Source organism: Pleuronectes platessa, chromosome 11, assembly GCF_947347685.1.
Source record: "Pleuronectes platessa chromosome 11, fPlePla1.1, whole genome shotgun sequence".
Classification (NCBI taxonomy): domain Eukaryota; kingdom Metazoa; phylum Chordata; class Actinopteri; order Pleuronectiformes; family Pleuronectidae; genus Pleuronectes; species Pleuronectes platessa.
In genome coordinates, this window is record NC_070636.1 from 9818331 (window position 1) to 9836443 (window position 18113).

The 18113-nt window shown below is 43.8% G+C and overlaps 1 protein-coding gene across 1 annotated transcript in view; it reads left to right on the forward strand.

Annotated features, from left to right (window-relative positions):
* Positions 1-18113, forward strand: part of pacrg (PARK2 co-regulated) — a 117970-nt gene that overhangs the window by 93294 nt on the left and 6563 nt on the right. The window lies entirely within an intron of this gene.

Below are 18113 nucleotides of genomic sequence, written 5' to 3' on the forward strand. Positions count from 1 at the left end.
CTCACACTCGTCTTGTCTCTATCCATACATTTTGTTTTTTTTGTCTCTGTCTGGATGCTGTTTATTTCCCCCTCTCCCACCCTCTCCCACACTTTTATTATTGTCTTTTCTACCTCTGCCTTGCCGTCGCCTGCAGAAAAATATCACATCCTGTAATAGACAAGGCAGTTTTTTTTCTTCTGTCCCTTCATGTGTTTTTCCGGCTCCTTTTTTCTCCATTTCTTCTCTCCTCAGTAGGAACCTCTCTGTCTCACAATACACAGTTTCATAGACTTTATATGATTCCAGCTACCCGGCTTTATTTCTTCCTAATTTATTAGCGTACCTTTATTTTTGCTCTGCTGGTAATTCGATTTTTTTTTCTTCTCTCTCTTGTAGAAGGAATTGTTGTTTTATTACATTCTTCAAAACCATCTCCAATTTCCTAGGGAATTACCAAGGGAGTGTTCTTTCATTTAATTTGTACGGAAATTAATTTGTCAATGTGAGAAATAGGATACTTGCTAATCTGGTTAGGCCAGGGTTCCCCCCCCCCCTCCCCCACTCCCACCTCCACATCAGGCCCTGCTCTAACTCTTTTTCCAGTGTTCTGGAATACGTCAGTAAAAAGGCAGAGGAAGAAATCAGAGACAAATTAAAAGAACATACAGAGCTTTTTGTGACTAAATAAACACAGACAGGGGGAAGTGAGGGAGAGGGGCGGAGGGAGGAAGAGTATTAAAATCTAAATGCCGAGAGGCGGGGGTCATAAAATGGCTGCCTTTATTGAGCGGGGGCACAGTGGGCCAGTTGATGCCTTGAGGCCTTTTCTAGTCCGTCTACTTACTGTACTGCGCTTCATCTCTTTGCTTCCTCCTCTCACTTCAGCTCAACTCAATGAAGTGTTATCGTCAGCCTGTTTTGAACGGAGAAATATTTTGAAAGAAAGTATATGTTTATTGATGAAATTTAATGAATACGCCCTGCAACCCTCTTAAATGTGAAGCTAGGATCCAAAATACTGAAAGACTGAAGGTTTAAAGGTAGGGGAGATTATCTGAGATTTGGGGAATAAGGTCATAATATTCCCTGAATAAAGTCTTCAATTACACAAATAATGAAATAATCTTTACGCGCACAAGCACCACATAATCATATGAACCACAAACTGTGGCTGGTAGTGGTTGACTGCAGGATACTTTCTTTCTTGAAATGTATATAATTGAAATGTACTGCATTCTCAAGACTGCAAGATGAATATGGAATTAGAGCCAAAAGGCAGTTAGCTTTATCTATAAGGGCCTTAATCTGCATATAAAACTAATTGCAAAAATGACAATTTGTGACTTTGCATGGGGCTTTGTAAAATTGTACAAATAAATAGCAAGTAATGCTTTGTTGTTATAAGTAGGGATGCACCGATATGGAAATTCTTGGCCGATACCGATACCGATATTTAAATAACAATCTGGCCGATAGCCGATACCGATACCGATATTTGTTTATTTTCTTTTTGTTGTTATTCATTCACCCTTTTGTGCCAGAAAAATAATTAAATCATTATTTAAAAAGCACTATTTAAAAAAATGTCAGCCCTTCATCACTCTTATCTTTTAATGAGCACAAATTGAATCAGATTTATGAAACAATCTTTGATTTAACTAAACTTTATTTAACAGAGACATATTATGCCCATTTTACCGCAAGTTGAAATGGTTCCTTGGGATCTTAATGAAATGTCTGTAACATATTTTGGTCAAAATACCACAAGGATAATTTAAAACAGCACCTTTTTACCCTGTCTAAAACAGCCCTGTTAAAGTATCATTATAGAGAACGCTCTTCTCATTGATTTACGGTAGCAGTATTGCCCGTTTATTAGATGTATTACGGCTTCTGTGTGTATAACGTGTGTTGTCAATTCCCTTGTTACCTGTGCGTGAGACGGATGAATAGAGCCGGTGCAAATGAGAATAAAGTACTTAAACAGACGCTACGCTCATACTTTTTACACCAAGTTACACTGCGTGAGTCAAGATAACTTAACAAGCCCTCCTCAGTTTTACCTGTTTTGAGTGTTGGCAGAAATCACATCGCGTCAACACCCACCGTGGCCCTTCGCGATGCTTGTTTTAATTAAACAGTCGGATTCCCCTGGTCCGCACCAGTTCTCAGTCAGCTGCTAGGCGCCAGCCGGAGGGTTCCCCCAGCGGTCGCCGTAGCTGAGGTGATCCGCGAGAAGGGCCCGACACGCGTCCAGAGTGGCCGCCGCTGGCCACGTACCCAGTCCCCTCCAACGGCCCGCCTTCCGCGCCGGCGATGGACACCGCCCCGCAGTCCAAGAGAAAGAAAGCCCCCCCCACCAGTGACGCCGTGAGGTGCCACCGGATGAGGACCTCCCGGTGCCGCGGAGAGGAGGGCGAGGGAGGGACTGCTCCCCCAGCTCCCCCAGCCGCGGCACGTGCCCAGCGGTTTTACCACAAACATGAACATCGGCCAATGATATCGGTGAAAGTCAAGTTTATTACCGATAAGCCGATATCAGTAAACGTGGCGAATATCGGCTGCTACCGATGTTCGGCCGATAAATCGGTGCATCCCTAGTTATAAGGTTAAATAATGAACTTTATGACTTATTGAGAGTTGGGAGGTGAACAGAGCCAGACAGTCTCTATGCTAAGATAGCATAAAGGACAGAGATACGAGAGTGGTATCAGTCGCCAGAAGGTAAGAAAGAGAGAGAGAGAGAGAGAGAGAGAGAGAGAGAGAGAGAGAGAGAGAGAAAGAAAGGAGGAAAGGAAGGGAGGGAGGAAGTATGGAGCAAGTAAGGAGCAGTGTCCCTCTGCTCAGTTCCATCCCTTCTGGCCATCTCCTCTCTCCACTCAGATAGACTCTTCGGCTGTTGTGTGTTTGTTGGAGATATGGACTTGGACGCGCGCTGAGCGACCGCCCACTCCACACATTCCTCTGTAGTCCGCCTGCTTCTCTTGGACCTCGAACAAATTGATTTGGGCGTTGATTATTCAAGGGGCATATTTGAAAACTTTGGACTGGCTCCTCTCCACCTCCTACTCTTTCCTTCCTCCATGCTTCTGCCGCTCTCTCCAACTCGTGCTCACATCCAGCTGCCGCTCGGCAGGATGCAGCCGGAAGAGGCCCGGGAGCCGTGTAGTTCAAGGCTCTGTCTCAAGTCTGATTGCACTGTAGCAAATCGGCGGTGTAACCTTTCTCCTCAGGGAGCCCCATAAAGTGCCCGGGCACGGCTGAGAGTCGGAGATAGGGAGACAGAGAGGATTCACACGTAACAGAATCCCTGTCTGTGTTTGGAATGGAGACAAACGCGCACATCAGGATGTTAATTTCCTCAGATCGAAGTGGGCGTAGTTTGAAGGAAGTTTATGTGTCTCCGGTTTTTTTTGCTTGCTGTTTTTCAGCACAGTGTGACCTGACACTGAAGAGCCACATTCTTGCTGCGCTATATTACACTTGTGTGTGTAACTTCACATAAATATGTTAACTTTTCGGGCCTTTTAATTAAATAATCTACCACGCCCATATAGATTAAAGGAAATTGCTATAGGGAGTGAAACCCATGACTGCATAAAATCTTTATATGTATACTAATAATGAATATGCAAGAATGATTGGACACCATCCAATAAAGCATTCATCACAGGGACAAGAGCGGAGGCACGGCTGCAGGCGCACTCCCGCTTGTTATTAATTTAAATGATCTTCAACACAAATGAGTAATCGACTCGACGCCCGTCCCTCTCTCTCTCTCTCTCTCTCTCTCTACGGCAACACCCAGTCAAATTCTTTTCCCCCGAAGATTAGTTCTTTAAAAATAAAATGATAATCTTAATAAAGGAACAAATCCTCAGATCATAACTTACAAGGCATTGATTTACAATGCCCTGTGATTTATATTTGAAAGTCAATTCACAAAAGATTAACGGAGAACTGGTGCAGCGAGAAATACAACAATGCACGGCCATGGATTTTTAACAGCAACGACAGAATGGCTGGTGTTGTTTTCACCTTGTTAGTTTGCCTGTCGAGCTGCTAGACAGAACTGAATTGTATACTTATTTTTATTATTTACCAAAGGGAGGGATACGGGTATCGCAATTGTCCAAGTTCGTTGATCTGGTGTCTTTTGGGGAACATTTCCGGCCAACCCCCTAATAATATATCCAAGTGAGCCTATGGAAAAAAGTTAAGTTTCAGCGAAATTCACAGCAAGCAAGTGGGCGTGTTGATGAGGCTTCGAACACTCACAGGACACGAAACTGGAAGAACACAAATATTTCATAAACGTAGAAGACGGCGCCAAAATTGTCAACTTTGAAAGACGAAGAGATTTAAAAGCTTTTGGAATTTGCGTGTAGTATATTTGTGCAATTGAGATCAACCCATGAGTTGTGAGTCCTCATATAATAAAACAGTTGTATCCACTGAGTGCTCATGGGCCTCGATATGTTGATGTCGCTGCTGATGTGATCCCACTCCGAGGCGGTCTCTGCTTTTCATTACTTATTAATCTGCAGATAATCCTATTGAATTATGCACCGATTTTTTTAGTCTGTTAAAATGTCTGCCAGCGCCAACATTTCCCAGAGAAGCGTTGACATCTTCAGATTACTTGTTCTGTGCAAAACCCAAACATATTTAATTTTTAATGACTAAGGGATAAATAGAAGCAGATGGAATGAGAGAGTGACGGAAGTTCCTGCTTGGTGGAAAACAAAAAAAACTCAAACAATTACTTGATTATTTTCTGTCAATTAGGTGATGGATTAATATAGACAAACAGTTTCAGCCCCACTGGAAGGACTGTCTGCATCGAAAGAAAAACTTGCGGGTGTAGGTTAGACTTTCAAAATCAATAGTTGACCTACAGAGTCTGAAGAGCACAAACAAAATCTGCCAAATCACATCTCTCATTTTCTCAATGCATTTCACATAGTAGGGTCAAGACCAAACAATATTGAAGAGAAACCCAACAGTTGGCGACAGTGGAGAGTAAGAAGAGGGGGAGAGAGAAAGACAAAAAAAGTCATATTTATGCTCTGGCAAACTAGTTGTTGTAATAAAACGAATTACTGTGATATGTATGGATGTAATGCATCAGTTTATAGCAGTAGATATAATAAAAAAAAATATATATGATAATAGTGGAGTTGTGTCAGATCTGGATCCTGATGCTCTGGAGTCAATGATACATGCAGGACAGAGGACAAAGAGTTTTCATGTGAATATATATATCATATAGTTTATTTGTTGTGTAGGAAAGGTGCAGTACAAGTAATTTTGTATCATTTTCACGCAACAACAACAGATGACACATGTAGTTGTATTCTCCGTGCATCAGAAACAGAGTTACGAACTTGAAGAACCTCTATTAACAACAAATATAAAAGTGTAAAAACCAACTCGCTGTCGTCCTCTGTTTTTTAAAATGCTCTATTCTGAGAAGCCGTCACATGACATATGACTATTATGGCTTCCAGATCTATCGTCCTTGTTTGACAACTAAAAGCGACACGTTACTATTTTTAAATTACCCCCAGAATACCATTCTACCTCATTACCACCCACTCCTAATGCTGAGTTATAATTTGCAGGCTTAAATCCACAACTTGAAGCGTGAAGTAAATCAGTGCTGTCGGGGCTGAACAATCAGGACATGCACTTAACAAAAAAGAGTTAGTCATTAGTTAAAGGAGAACCAGCTACAATGACTGCTGCAGTCATCAAACTCCATACAGTCAGATAGATTAGCAAGGGGAGAGGACAGTGAGGAAAGACTGACACACAAAGATGAGCCACAGAGTAAATGAGAGTGTTATAGAGAGAAAATGAGACACTAGTGATTAATTAACTACTCTCTCCTCGGCATCCTCATAAGGCCGGGATCATTTTGTGACTCCACACGGGTGCTGCGCTGCCGTGTGCTGCGACTCCATCTCCTACATCCCAGTCAAGACATGAAACATAGATCAAGAGGAAAGTTTGAGCGAGGAGAAAGTACGTATTATACGAGCCCGTGGCTGATTGCTCTGAAACCGGAGGAGAGTGAGGGGGAGGGTTGGCTTTGGTGAACCCACCGGTACGTCTGATGTATTCCTTCCTCTTGAAACACACCTTATGTAACACAGAGGTACTCGTGGATAAAAACAGTCCACTCTGATGTCCCAATCCGTCCGGGAAAGCACCTTGCAGCTGCTGCTTCCCGTCGGACTCTCAGATCCTCAGTGTGTGTGCAGATTTTGAAATTCCGCCTGCTCGTATGCAGGCGTCTCTTTATTATCACCCAGCACTGTGCTGTAATCAAGTAAGCCCGGCGGCAGAGTAATCTCAGTCAGATGCTCACAATCTAACTCCTCTGGCTCTCCTACTTTTCCTCCGAGCGCTCTAATCTGCCTCCCCCACCGGCTCTCACCTCCCACTCCCCCCTCCTCTGCCTCCCCCTCTGGCACTCGCCGCCACCACATCACCATCCCCTTTTCATCCAGGCCAGATCTGTGTTTTATTCTACTGTGTGTGTGAGTGTGTGTGTCTGTGTGTGTGTTGCCACATTATCTCACCCTGTGGTTTGGGTAGTGATTTGAGTGAGAGATAAAAGTGATCATGTGCACAGTGAGCACACACACACGGGCATATTGATACTTATACATGATTACTTAATGACTTAAGATATTAAAACTGACAATTTGATCAAAATGCTAAAAAACTTTCAAGGTTTTACATTTTATTTCCCAAAACAAAGTAGGTGAAGTTGAACAAGTTCAGACAATTCTTAGGTTTTAATGGTGAAATCCGATATAATAAAACTCAAGTCCAATTTGTTAATATAACTGAATGGATAGATGGATGGATGGATGGATGGATGAATAGATGGATGGATAGATAAATGGATGAACAGACGGACACTTCATTGATCCTGAGGGAAAATCTAGAATCAGGATTGTAACAAAGGAGAGAAAGAAGACTTTACACCCAAAGTTAGAAATGGACATTTGATATTTGGTGCAACACGATCCAGGTCTGCTCATATATCGTTCTTTCATTCATCCGAGTTCATATGCGTGGACAAAAGAGAAATGCCGTTTCTCTACTTCAATACTTCCTCACCAAATACACACAACACACAACACACACATGTGCACCCACTCACCATCCAGTGTGTGTTTGGATTGGAAATGAAAGCTCCCAGTAAGAGTTTTTTCGCCAGGGAGTCTGTATGGTGGATAGATGATTTAGTGTCTGATTCTATGAGGAGATTCCTCTGTGGTCTCAGCTGGAATGGAGCGAAAGAGATAGTGAGGGGAGAGACGAGTGGAGGAGACTGCCCGAGTCATTTGATGGAGAGGTGGAGCGGGACAGAAGCCTGGGTAATAAGGCCTTGCTTGCACACACACACACACACACTCACACAGACACACACACTCGCACTCAGACCTGAGCGTAAGCACAGAATCGTCTGGCAGATTAAATGCGCTGCAGGTTGTATAAGACCAGGGAGTGAAAGGGAGAGACGGGGACAGGGTGTTGAGTCAGTGTGTAAGCCGCAGGGCAGCAAAGTCTTCCTCCACCACTAAGTCAGCCACTGATCTCATTTCTCCACAGATGGACTCCTAACACACTCTCATCAGGGGACAAATATATATATTTCCCTCCATCTCTTTTCCTTACACATCTCACAACCACCTCTCTCTATCTGTCCTCCAGCTCTCTCTCTCTCTCTTCCGTTCACCTGCCCCCTTTGCTCTTTTTGGTTTCCTCTCCTCCCCGTCTCCTCCTCACTCCGTCTTTATTATCCTCCACCACCTCAATATCCCTCTCATCCCCTCACGCACGCTATTTTCCTCCACCCCTAGTTTTAACCCTCTCCTCCATCCCATCGCTTCATCCCGTGTCAGATCACACACCATTACCCTCCCCTCTCTTCTTTTGATCAATCACACCAAACAGGTGCCGTAAATTTCATCTCATCCCCCCCCCCCACATGTCGCCCACCTTTCTCACTCTCTCTTCGTTCCTCTCGCCACATCCCTTCAGCTCTTGCCCCAGTTTGTCAGCGAAGCAAAACTGGCCCTGTCTCACAGCCCATCATTCATCTGAGCCCCCATCTCCCACCCTCCCCCCACCTCCACCACCATCCTGTCACGGCGGCGGCTCGGCTGGTCTCAGACAAATAGCATCACGGCAGATAATACAGCCAGAAAAGAGCCAAATAAATAGTCCCTCCTCTGCTGACCTAATGCTCCTGCCTTCTGCTCGGCCAGGGGACTTTAACAGCATCCTCTCTTCCAATCAGGAATTCCTAAATGGCTCAACAATGAAGCACAGGCATCACACACACCTTATGAATAAAAACCAAGTGACAAACATGTCATTCGTCTGGGGATTTGTTTATTGTGTAGCGAGTGCATGGTGATGTATGGATGTGATGTGAAGGCCTCTGCTGTGAGAATATCACACCCTAATCAAATGACACACACTATTATGTATAACAAACACAAACACACACACAACACAAACACACACACACACACACACAGACCCACAGTCCTTTATAATCTGCAGGGGGATTTTTCATCTGTCAGCATGTTACAAAATCTGTCTTTTTCTTTTAAAGTTCAACAAATTTCAAGGAATTTCCTGGAAGGTGCATAAATGAAAATGCTAATCACTGCATGTTTCTCTCACTAAAGGACAAGAGCATTTGAATATTCTCAACAGGGGGTAACACGATTTTTTTTTTTTTGTGTAATTAAATGAACACAAGTGTCTTCCGGTACATCGTGGCATTTCATTCTTTACTTCCCCACCTGAGATGGCATTTGTCGTGGCATATGTTTGGAATTTGTCTCCTCTGTCAACACACCAGGTGCTGACGTCTTTAATTGTTTTATTTTTTAAGTGATCTTGATTATTCCAGAGTAGAGTCGAGAACATTAGAGAAAGGAAATGCAATCTGCAATTTGTTTATCTGCAGGAAAAGAAGTGGAAGCAGCTCCCATTGCTCAGTTTCTGCTTCATTACATGAATTTCAGGAAACCAGTTTATTTTTCCATTATTGCTCGCACAGTGGAGGATTCCATGTAGATGTGACACTTCAGACCATCAGACAAGCCAGACTGAAACATTTTATTTAAATACAAGTGCCAACTCACCTTGACGTCACCCATTGGTTTGTGAACAGCTGTTTTGAAGCCTTAAATTTGTCATTTTGACCATCTTGGTTTATTAAAACCAGAAGTGACCATATTTGGAGGAGCACGGGGAGGAGAGCCCGACTCAGAGCTCGAGCTTCACGCCTCCCTACATCAATGGCCTGCACCCATTGGACAGTGCTATCCGTCAATCACAAGGTATGCATCCTGTGCTTTATCGTCTATTTGACTCTAAATTCAACCATAATTTACAAAAAGAAACATCGTGCTGTATTGAAGAGAACTTGAAACTAGCGATAGAGACTATAAACTTTGTATAAAGTTATTCGGTTCTCATAGACGTCTATAGAAGCAGACTTCTTTTTGCAACCAGTGGAGTCGCCCCCTGCTGGTCATTTGAGAGAATACTGGTTTCTTCCACTTCCGTATTGGCTTCACTTCCGAGCCCACGTCCATTTTTTATATACAGATTTAAGATTATGTTTGAACCATGAACAGACACGGACTTCGTATTGAATATCAATGCCACAGTTGCTGTAATAACTACAAAACTACTATATATACTAAATGTTTATTTTCCACCATGTTGTGAAGACATGATGTTTAAATTAAACATCTTTAAATCTGATGAGAAAATGTATCATTCATGATAATTACCCTTCAGCGTTTTCTCATCTGGGATTACTATGGTTCAGGTTTCACTAGATTTAAGGGCAAAACTTTAATGTAAAATAAACCATCAATGGTAATGAACTGGAACTGGATGTGTATGGAGGTTTTCTGAGGTTTCTTTGACCCGCCCCTCTACCCTGACCTCTTCTTTTGCTCATGACAGACGAGAGTCATAATTCCTACGGCCATTTTGGACCCATCACGCAGTCAGTGGCGAAAGAAGAAAAGAGTAGGAGAAAGAATGAAAGTGTTCTTTCTGCTGCAGGTGTGTGTATGAGCGTCTGTTCGATTTTTGTGCCGTCATCTGAGTTAAACAGAGAGAAGGGCCAGCGCCATAACTGCTGACTGCATCCTCTCGGTCTGCCTTTCACTGATGCGCCTCCTCCACTCCCCTTGATCATGGCGACTGTTGTCATCTCCGCTCCTCCAGCATAATGAGTCAGTGTGTGATGTTGGATGGCTGCTGACAGCGTGTCCTATGACTCACATCGGGGTGGTACTGCTGTCCCTGCACATCTACAGGACCCCCCCCCCCCCCCACCCTGCACATACCTCTGCCACCCATTCCTTCTCCCCTCCCTTTCCCTCTGCTTCTGGAGGGACTGAACCTTCCTCAGTGGGTAGGGACATCTGATAATAATGAGTAAACACACTGTAAAGGTGACACACACACACACACACGGTAAAGTTGGGCAATTATGCAGCTAAGCCTGTTTTCCATAGCGTTCATTGTGTTTCCATCAGTCTCATGCCTTTTCCTCTGTGGAGTACGAGAAGCAAATGAATAAATAAATACAACTAAGAGAAAGAAAAAAGAGACAGAACTGGCAGAAGGCACAAAGTATTGGCCAGTGGAAAGTCTGTGGGGGCCAAATTGACTTGAACTGAGCTGGACTCTGTGGGTTCGATTGCCTGGGCCTGTGCTGCAATAGTTTGTGGTGTCACCGTTTAAACTTAAGGGAGCTACGGCAAAACACACTGTGACATTTTAAATGTTCCCTTGTTTTTGACACGTTTGCAATCTTCACATCACAACAGTATTTTTTATTATTATTATTGGTCCCGTCAGTCTCATCTTATCAATGTGTGGCAAATATCAGGCTTTTCTATATCTGTGTGAGGTCTACCTGAGATGGACAGCTTGGCCTGCTTTATGTAAATACCCCACTTAAACACCCCCGCTTTAAAGGGCCTGTGCACACGTAAACCTTGACGGGCCCCCGGGCCGTGCTGCTGCTGCTGCTGCTGCCTGTAAAACGCTGACTGTTTATGGATGCCACTACCTGCTTCCTTCCACCCATAAACACTTGACTTTGTCCTTCAGAGACAGCACAGTGAAGAGGACAAAAAGAAGAAGATCTTTTTTTCAGGTCATGTTCATTCAAATTTGGAAAAACATGAGCCATGTTGAGAAATGAACCCTGGACAATGGGGTCAGGTCCTTCTCAGGACTTTGCCTCTCACATATGAGCAGAAGGAGATTCACCGGGTCAGAAACATTCACATCTACAGGAGAATCTGGTTCAGATGAGGTTAGGGACTTATGATGTACAAATTCTGTTACAGCACATCGACCACGACGTCTCTTGTCTCTCCAAGTTGTTGTCGTCTACTGCATCTTCATCTTTGGCATCAACATATTTGCATTATTTTAGTTTTCTCCAGTTTTAAGTCTGTCATGCGTCCCTCGCCTACTTGCTTGCAAAATATAATCCTGAGTCATTACTCAGGGACTTGCAGGGAAAACTCGAGAGAAGGATCTTTTGACTTGGTAATTTACGTTCTCACATACAGCTCCTCTGGGTGATTTCAGGAGAATACCCACAGTCCAGTGCACGTCTGAAAGCAGCTATAGTGATGGATATCGGCAGTTCTTAAAGCGCATTAAGAAAACTGAAACAAAAGGGAGGAACACTTATCTAAATTAAGTTTTATCTGAATTTTGTCCATATTTTTTTTCACCATCACATCAAGCCTGACTATTCTTTTATGGCATAATTGTGAAACACCTGTCATGTGACAGTCAAACATTACCCTTATGAGACAAATTGTGATTTGTGAATATTGGTTATACAAATAATATTTGATTGATTGATAGATTGATTAGCATGTATCAGTATGATTGCATGCATTCGCTCCTTTACTCTCCTTCATCCCTGAACCTCAGAAACCGCCGTCCTCAGTTATCCCGCAGCCTCTTCCCCTGCTCTGAATGCAGACAGACTTCATACTGTCTGCTTGGTGCCATTGTCAGTGTTGAACCAAAGTTCTTTTAATCACACTGCTGCCCAGCCCACCCATCCTGCCCTGATTTACTAGCCCTCCGCATCCATAGGCATCCACTCCAGCAAACTGCATTATAGAGATAAATAACGGGGCCAATAAAAGTGTTTCGAGGGGGCCGAATGGGCCCTGGAACGCTCATCGTCCATTTGGTGCAGTAAGCAATGGGGGGTGGGGGGTGGGGGGGGTGAATCTGGAGACGGGTGGGGCTTTTAGTGGAAGGTTTTTTAGGGGTGATATTGTGATTGGTAGTAGAGGTGATGTCATGTCATCCATCTTAGGAGCCACTTCATTAGGCTAATGGAAGGGCTGGACCGCTCACCGTTCGTTACTGTACGTGACTCAATGAGTGTGTGTGTGTGTGTGTGTGTGTGTGTGTGTGTGTGTGTGTATGTGTGTCCTTCCAGTGATGGCAGCTTCCAAGGCTAAAGTGGTTATGAAGACTAAAGTGATTTTATAGCCCATCACTGCGTATGGGCGTGCGCGCTTTTGTGTGTGTGTGTGTGTGTGTCCGTGTCCGTGTCTTTGTGACTTTGTGTGTGGTCAGGTGTCTGTGTGTGTGTCAAAGTAGTAATGGCACTGATTTTAATGAGAGGAGATAATGCAGTGCGTGTGTGCGTGTGTGTTTGTGTGTGTGTGTGTGTGCTAGTGTGTGTGTGTGTGGAGCTAAATCCCACCTTTATTCCTCTGAAGTTTAAACTACAACCACGTTCTTCCAATGACTTGCAAAAATCATACGGTGAGGAGACTCGTGGCGCCTCAGGCTAATATCATCGATAAACTTTGATCTGTCACTAACTTAAATTAGCATGACTCTTCAAATGTTCCCCGTGTGATGAGTGAAGAGGACAAAATGGAATCGCTCTTTGAATTTACTATGCCACTCGACCTCCTCTCTCGCTCTCTCTCCGTCTGTCTTTCTCTGTCACTTTTCCGTCCCTCTTTCTTTCTTTCTTTGTCAGTTTTTCCTCCTGAATCCCAACATGATTTTCTGGACGCGTGCTGTCTTCACGGAAGCGATTCCTCTGATTCCATTCCTCCGTTTTGTTGTCCAGCTCATTCCACCTTCAGCGGCGTTTTACTAATATCTTTATGTTTGTCAGATGCCAGACTGGGCCTGCCTCCGGTTTGTTTTGTAACACCCTCGGCTTAATGGGAACATCTGAACTCTTCTTTGTCCTTTTCCTATCTCCTTCTCTCAATAGCTACGCAGCAAACCATTTGTCATCTCTTTTTTCTGAGAGATATTTTTTATTTACAGAAAAAAGGAAAATACGAACGAATAAGATGGAAAAAACGACAGCAAACAAAAAAACAGCAAGTATAACATGTTCAGACATGTCCGAACCCACAATAGCATGAAAAGAGATTGAGTCTGATTTCAAACAGCTTGGGCAGGTGACCGTCTTCCAGGATCCGAACACTGTGATACTTTCCCAGAGCTTATGACAACAACTACCAACTGCTTTCAAGGGACAAAGGGAAACAACTGAAGTCAGCTTTTATTTTTGATTGAGTGAAGCTTCCTGCCGTAATTGCGATATATTTGCTGGTGGTCAGGGTGTCTTTGTCGTAAATGGGTGACTTAAGAGCGTCCATGGTGCTGACACCAGCCCAGCCTTCATCTCTCACTCAACTCCCTGTTAATTGCAGCTGTCATGTAAATAAACTCACCATGATAGCGGAATTAAGGTCGACATCAGAGAAAGCACAGTTTAAGTAATAGACCCGAATTACTGGATCTCAAATTAAATTAAAGGCACGGCTTCATTTGGATTAAGCAATTTATTTTCATTTTGCACTCAAGAGATCAAAACAGAGCAAATCTGATTTAATTCATCACAATCAGCACCAGGAAACCCCCTCCATTAGCAAACTCTCTCCATTTCCCTTCCCTTCTTTTGTTGCACCTGTAAGACGTCTCTGCAGGACCCGCTATTCCATTAATCTGTTTACTCGCCGTGTTTAAACGATGATGTGAGTATGAGGATACTCTCTGTGCACCCACACTTGCGCTGTAGAGGTGTTAATGAAACAGAAAAGCTACGCTGAGCCCAAGCTGTGCTGTAATGTTATATTCAAAAGCTTCCATTTCTCATGGAAAGTAAATCTCAAAGAAACAACAACAATATAAAAAAATTTAAAAAAAGATGCTGGGCAGTTTCTGTGCTTAACTTAAACATATGCTCTGTGTAGCCATTAAGGTGTGTAAGTGAGAGGAAGGGCCGGTGTCACCCACGTACAGACACCTGCTACCAGAGCAAAGGTACGCCACACAAGCTGCTTCCTATGAATATTAATTTCATCACTATTAGCTGATGTTACTGAAAGTTGCAAACCACCCGCAGAAGGAAATGAAAATATCCCCCTGCTCTTTATTTATTGCTCGCGACAGCCGTTCATTTGACATCTCTCTATATTCCGAGATCTGACGCAGGACCCGAGTTGCGACACATTTCCAGGAGAACGTACACACGCATGAAGGTTCCAAAGAACTTGTCAATGCTTATTGGAATCCTGTCAGACATGTTTGACATTAGAAGACAGTCGCTGTGGTGGCTGTCAGCTCTGAGGAAACATTGTTCGCTTTATATAACAAGAGCCTGCATCGTTACGAGAGGTCTTGGGGGTGTTTCTGCCTGATGCAACCTGTGGGCTGCAGGTTACGTCAGGCTGGAATTGGAAGAGATAATGTATGAAGTGATATCTTTCTAGAGGTTTTTTTTTTGGGGCCGGCTTTTGAGTGATGGGAGTGAATATATTCCCTGAAGAGGATAAGATGCTTTCCATTATCTGCATGAAGCAAAAAATGAGGGAAAGCTTTTTTATTGTTGTGCAGATATGGAGGCGAGTAAAATATTAACATGCAGATGGCTTCACACTCTATAGGGTGCTCTCAGAGCTCGGTGCACACATGGAAGTGCAGTGAGTGCCGTGGCTGGTTTGTGGCCGGGTGTGCACACTGCACAGCACAGTGGCCTTTAACTCCTGTCCCTGGTGCAGATCGATTTTGTGCCTACCCAGCAGCCCACTGCTAACCTTGAGGTAAGCTGGCGTAATGAGATCGCATCTGACGACATTGACTCACACCTGACAGCACTGACACGCCGCTCCGAGCCCACGGAGACACACTGACGGGCGGAGTGGGGAAAGGCTAGGTCCCCTGTGGTCGACTGCACGGTTAACAGCTTTGAGTCATTATCTTTAATTCACTTCAGTATATCTTTCAACTTTTTTTTGTTTTGAATGTCTTAATGACACAAATGGCTCTCGCCTCGATGCTGTTTTGAGACGAGAATTCTGGGAAGTTGAGTTTAATTTAAATCACACAAAAAATGTATTAATCGTAGGAGTCCCCAGCACCATTGCAGCTCATCGACTGTTTATAAAGATGGATGACAAGAGAGATCCCCATACGTGAAGACAAAGCGTATTTATAGCCGCCTGGTGGCTGAGTACGGTAAAGGTCACAAACCCTGCCTTCTCCATGTTAGTAAATGGGACACGAACTAAACTAAAGAGTCATAGTTCACGTTATACATTTTTCTCAAGGATAAATTCTGTCATTTGAAGTCATTCTTATCACACTGATATATGTCAAAGTGCTAATTCTTCTTGTAAACTTGAGGAGAAACGCCATGATTGACAGCTGAGACTGACTTGCAATTGGTCGAGCACATGTATTGACACCGTGGCTCTATCCCCGATCAATACTGACCGGACTGTTGCTCTAAAAGACGTCAGTGGCACAAGATGGCAGCGTTCATTACTGAGCAACTTTGGCTTAATTTCTGAACAGTGGGAGGACGTGCAGACACGTCGGCCATCTTTATATTCAGTCACTTTTGTAGCACTTAGGTCAAGTTTCCTCCATGAGAGCAGCAAAGATTTCAGGGTGAACCTCTGTATTTATTTATTTTACCTTCAGACGCTGCAGAGTTAAATCCAGAGGAAGGAGAATGTTTTTGCATTATGGAGGCGGTCTGTCGGTACTGCTGGGTAATGCACAGCCCTCTGTCAGTCAGAAGCTGCGAGGAGAAGCACTGTGTGCATTCTGTGGCCCAGATGAAAAGCTCGCTGCATCAGGCTGCAGAGATCATTTGTCGCCTCCAAAACACAACACACATGCACCTGTACACACTGAAAAATGAGCGGTTTGATTTGAAAATAATTGAATAAGTAGCCGTCACTGTGATGCACCTGTGAATATAACACGAGGTGACTCTTTCCGTTCGACCTATGACAAGCACAGTGAATCAGAGCCACAGATCCAGTGCATGTATAAAGCTGCAATTGGATGAGATGGGACTGGGACAACCACCATCTGAGTGGTGGTAATTGAAACAATAATGGACATGGTAACAGCTTGGAAAATGGCATTGATCCATCATCTCAGATGAGCTCTCTTTGTGCATTAATACCATGACTAAATGGTGCAAACTGATATTGCTCTCGGTCATGGCGAGGTCTAGGTGGTTAATTAAAAAAAGGAATGAGCAAGAGGAGGGTTTGTGATGTGTGGAAGAGTGTGTCTCCCACCTGGCCTCAGCGCGGCTCTGAATCCCTCCTCACAGGGAATTTCGGAGGAAAGATTAGTCCAAGACACAGCACGATTTTGGCGGAAGTGTGGAATTGGAATTCAATTCCTGTATACGTACACACAGATGTAGACTAGTTATCCAGTGGGAGCCTGATCGATAGGAATCTAACAGCTTTAGCTTCCGTTCAGCTCGGGAGGATCCTCGGTAGGTTACGTCTGTGTTTCAACCTTGTCTACACATTCCTCCAGTTCTACGTCTGCCGAGCAATCTGACCTTGACACGTTTCCGTTACCTGGCTCACTTGCTTTGCTGAAGTCCAACTTTCCCCGGGTTGAAATGGCACCGGGCTGGGGCGAGCCTTTGGACTGAGCACTGCTGGGCTGGACGAGCACATGGAAAATGAGATCACTGACCTAAAGCAAAGGTCAGACTTCAGTAAGCATGAGCAGTCGGATGATGGCTGGTGTAGGGGTTGGGAGTTTAATAAACTACTGCTGGCAATAAGCCTATTGTTTTACTTCTCTGCTCTCAACCTCCTGTGGATTACTGCATTGTGTGTGTGTGTCTGTGTGTGTGTGTGTGTGTGTGTGTGTGTGTGTGTGTGTGTGTGTGTGTGATGATGGGACTGAAATTGGAGCTCTTATTGTGGGTAGCTGTTCTGACCTGAAATGCTGTTATTGATTACACACAAAGGTTGTGGGTGTGCGTGCGTGTATGTTTGTGTCAGTGTGATTGTGTATGTGAGCCAAAGCTGTGCCGTTCCTCAGCCTCTGGCTTATCCATTAGGTGTTAAGGGGGAATAGGTGTGAAACCTCGCTCTTTTCTGATGTGCACCAGAAATGTAACTACACATCACAGTAACTGCCACAACTGGGATTGGCCAACTTGGTAGCATGTGTCCTCCATGTCTCTCAGTGAAACAGACATCAAACCCTTCTTCACACACGCCATCACCATCCACGTCCTCTCTCTTCTCGACCGGCAGTCATTTCTGTAAAAGTAACTCTTCAACATTTACTAGCTGCGACTCCAACGTGATCCACTCGGCTGCCATTTCTTCACACAAAGCCGGATTAAAGCTCTGCCATAAAGGAGCGCTTGGTTGTGTTGATGTAGAATGAGTCTCAAAATTAGCATTGTAAGCAAGTTGCCTACACTGTGCTAAAGTTACGGCATTGGCTATGACGTAGTGATGGTGAAGGTAATGGCAGATTTTGGTCAGGAAACGTATGATAAGCTTGAACTATAAACTTAAGGATCAAATACAACAATAGGACACAGATTCTTATTGCATTTAGAATGTATTTCTTATTGATATTTTCTATGTATTTTGTTTATTTGATCTTGTGTCCATATTTTTTTTACATTAATAAAGAACCTTAATATGTTTCATATATTTTAATACTCCTCCCCCGTATCCATTTCTAATTTGTAGCCCTGACTGTCCTTGTCACAT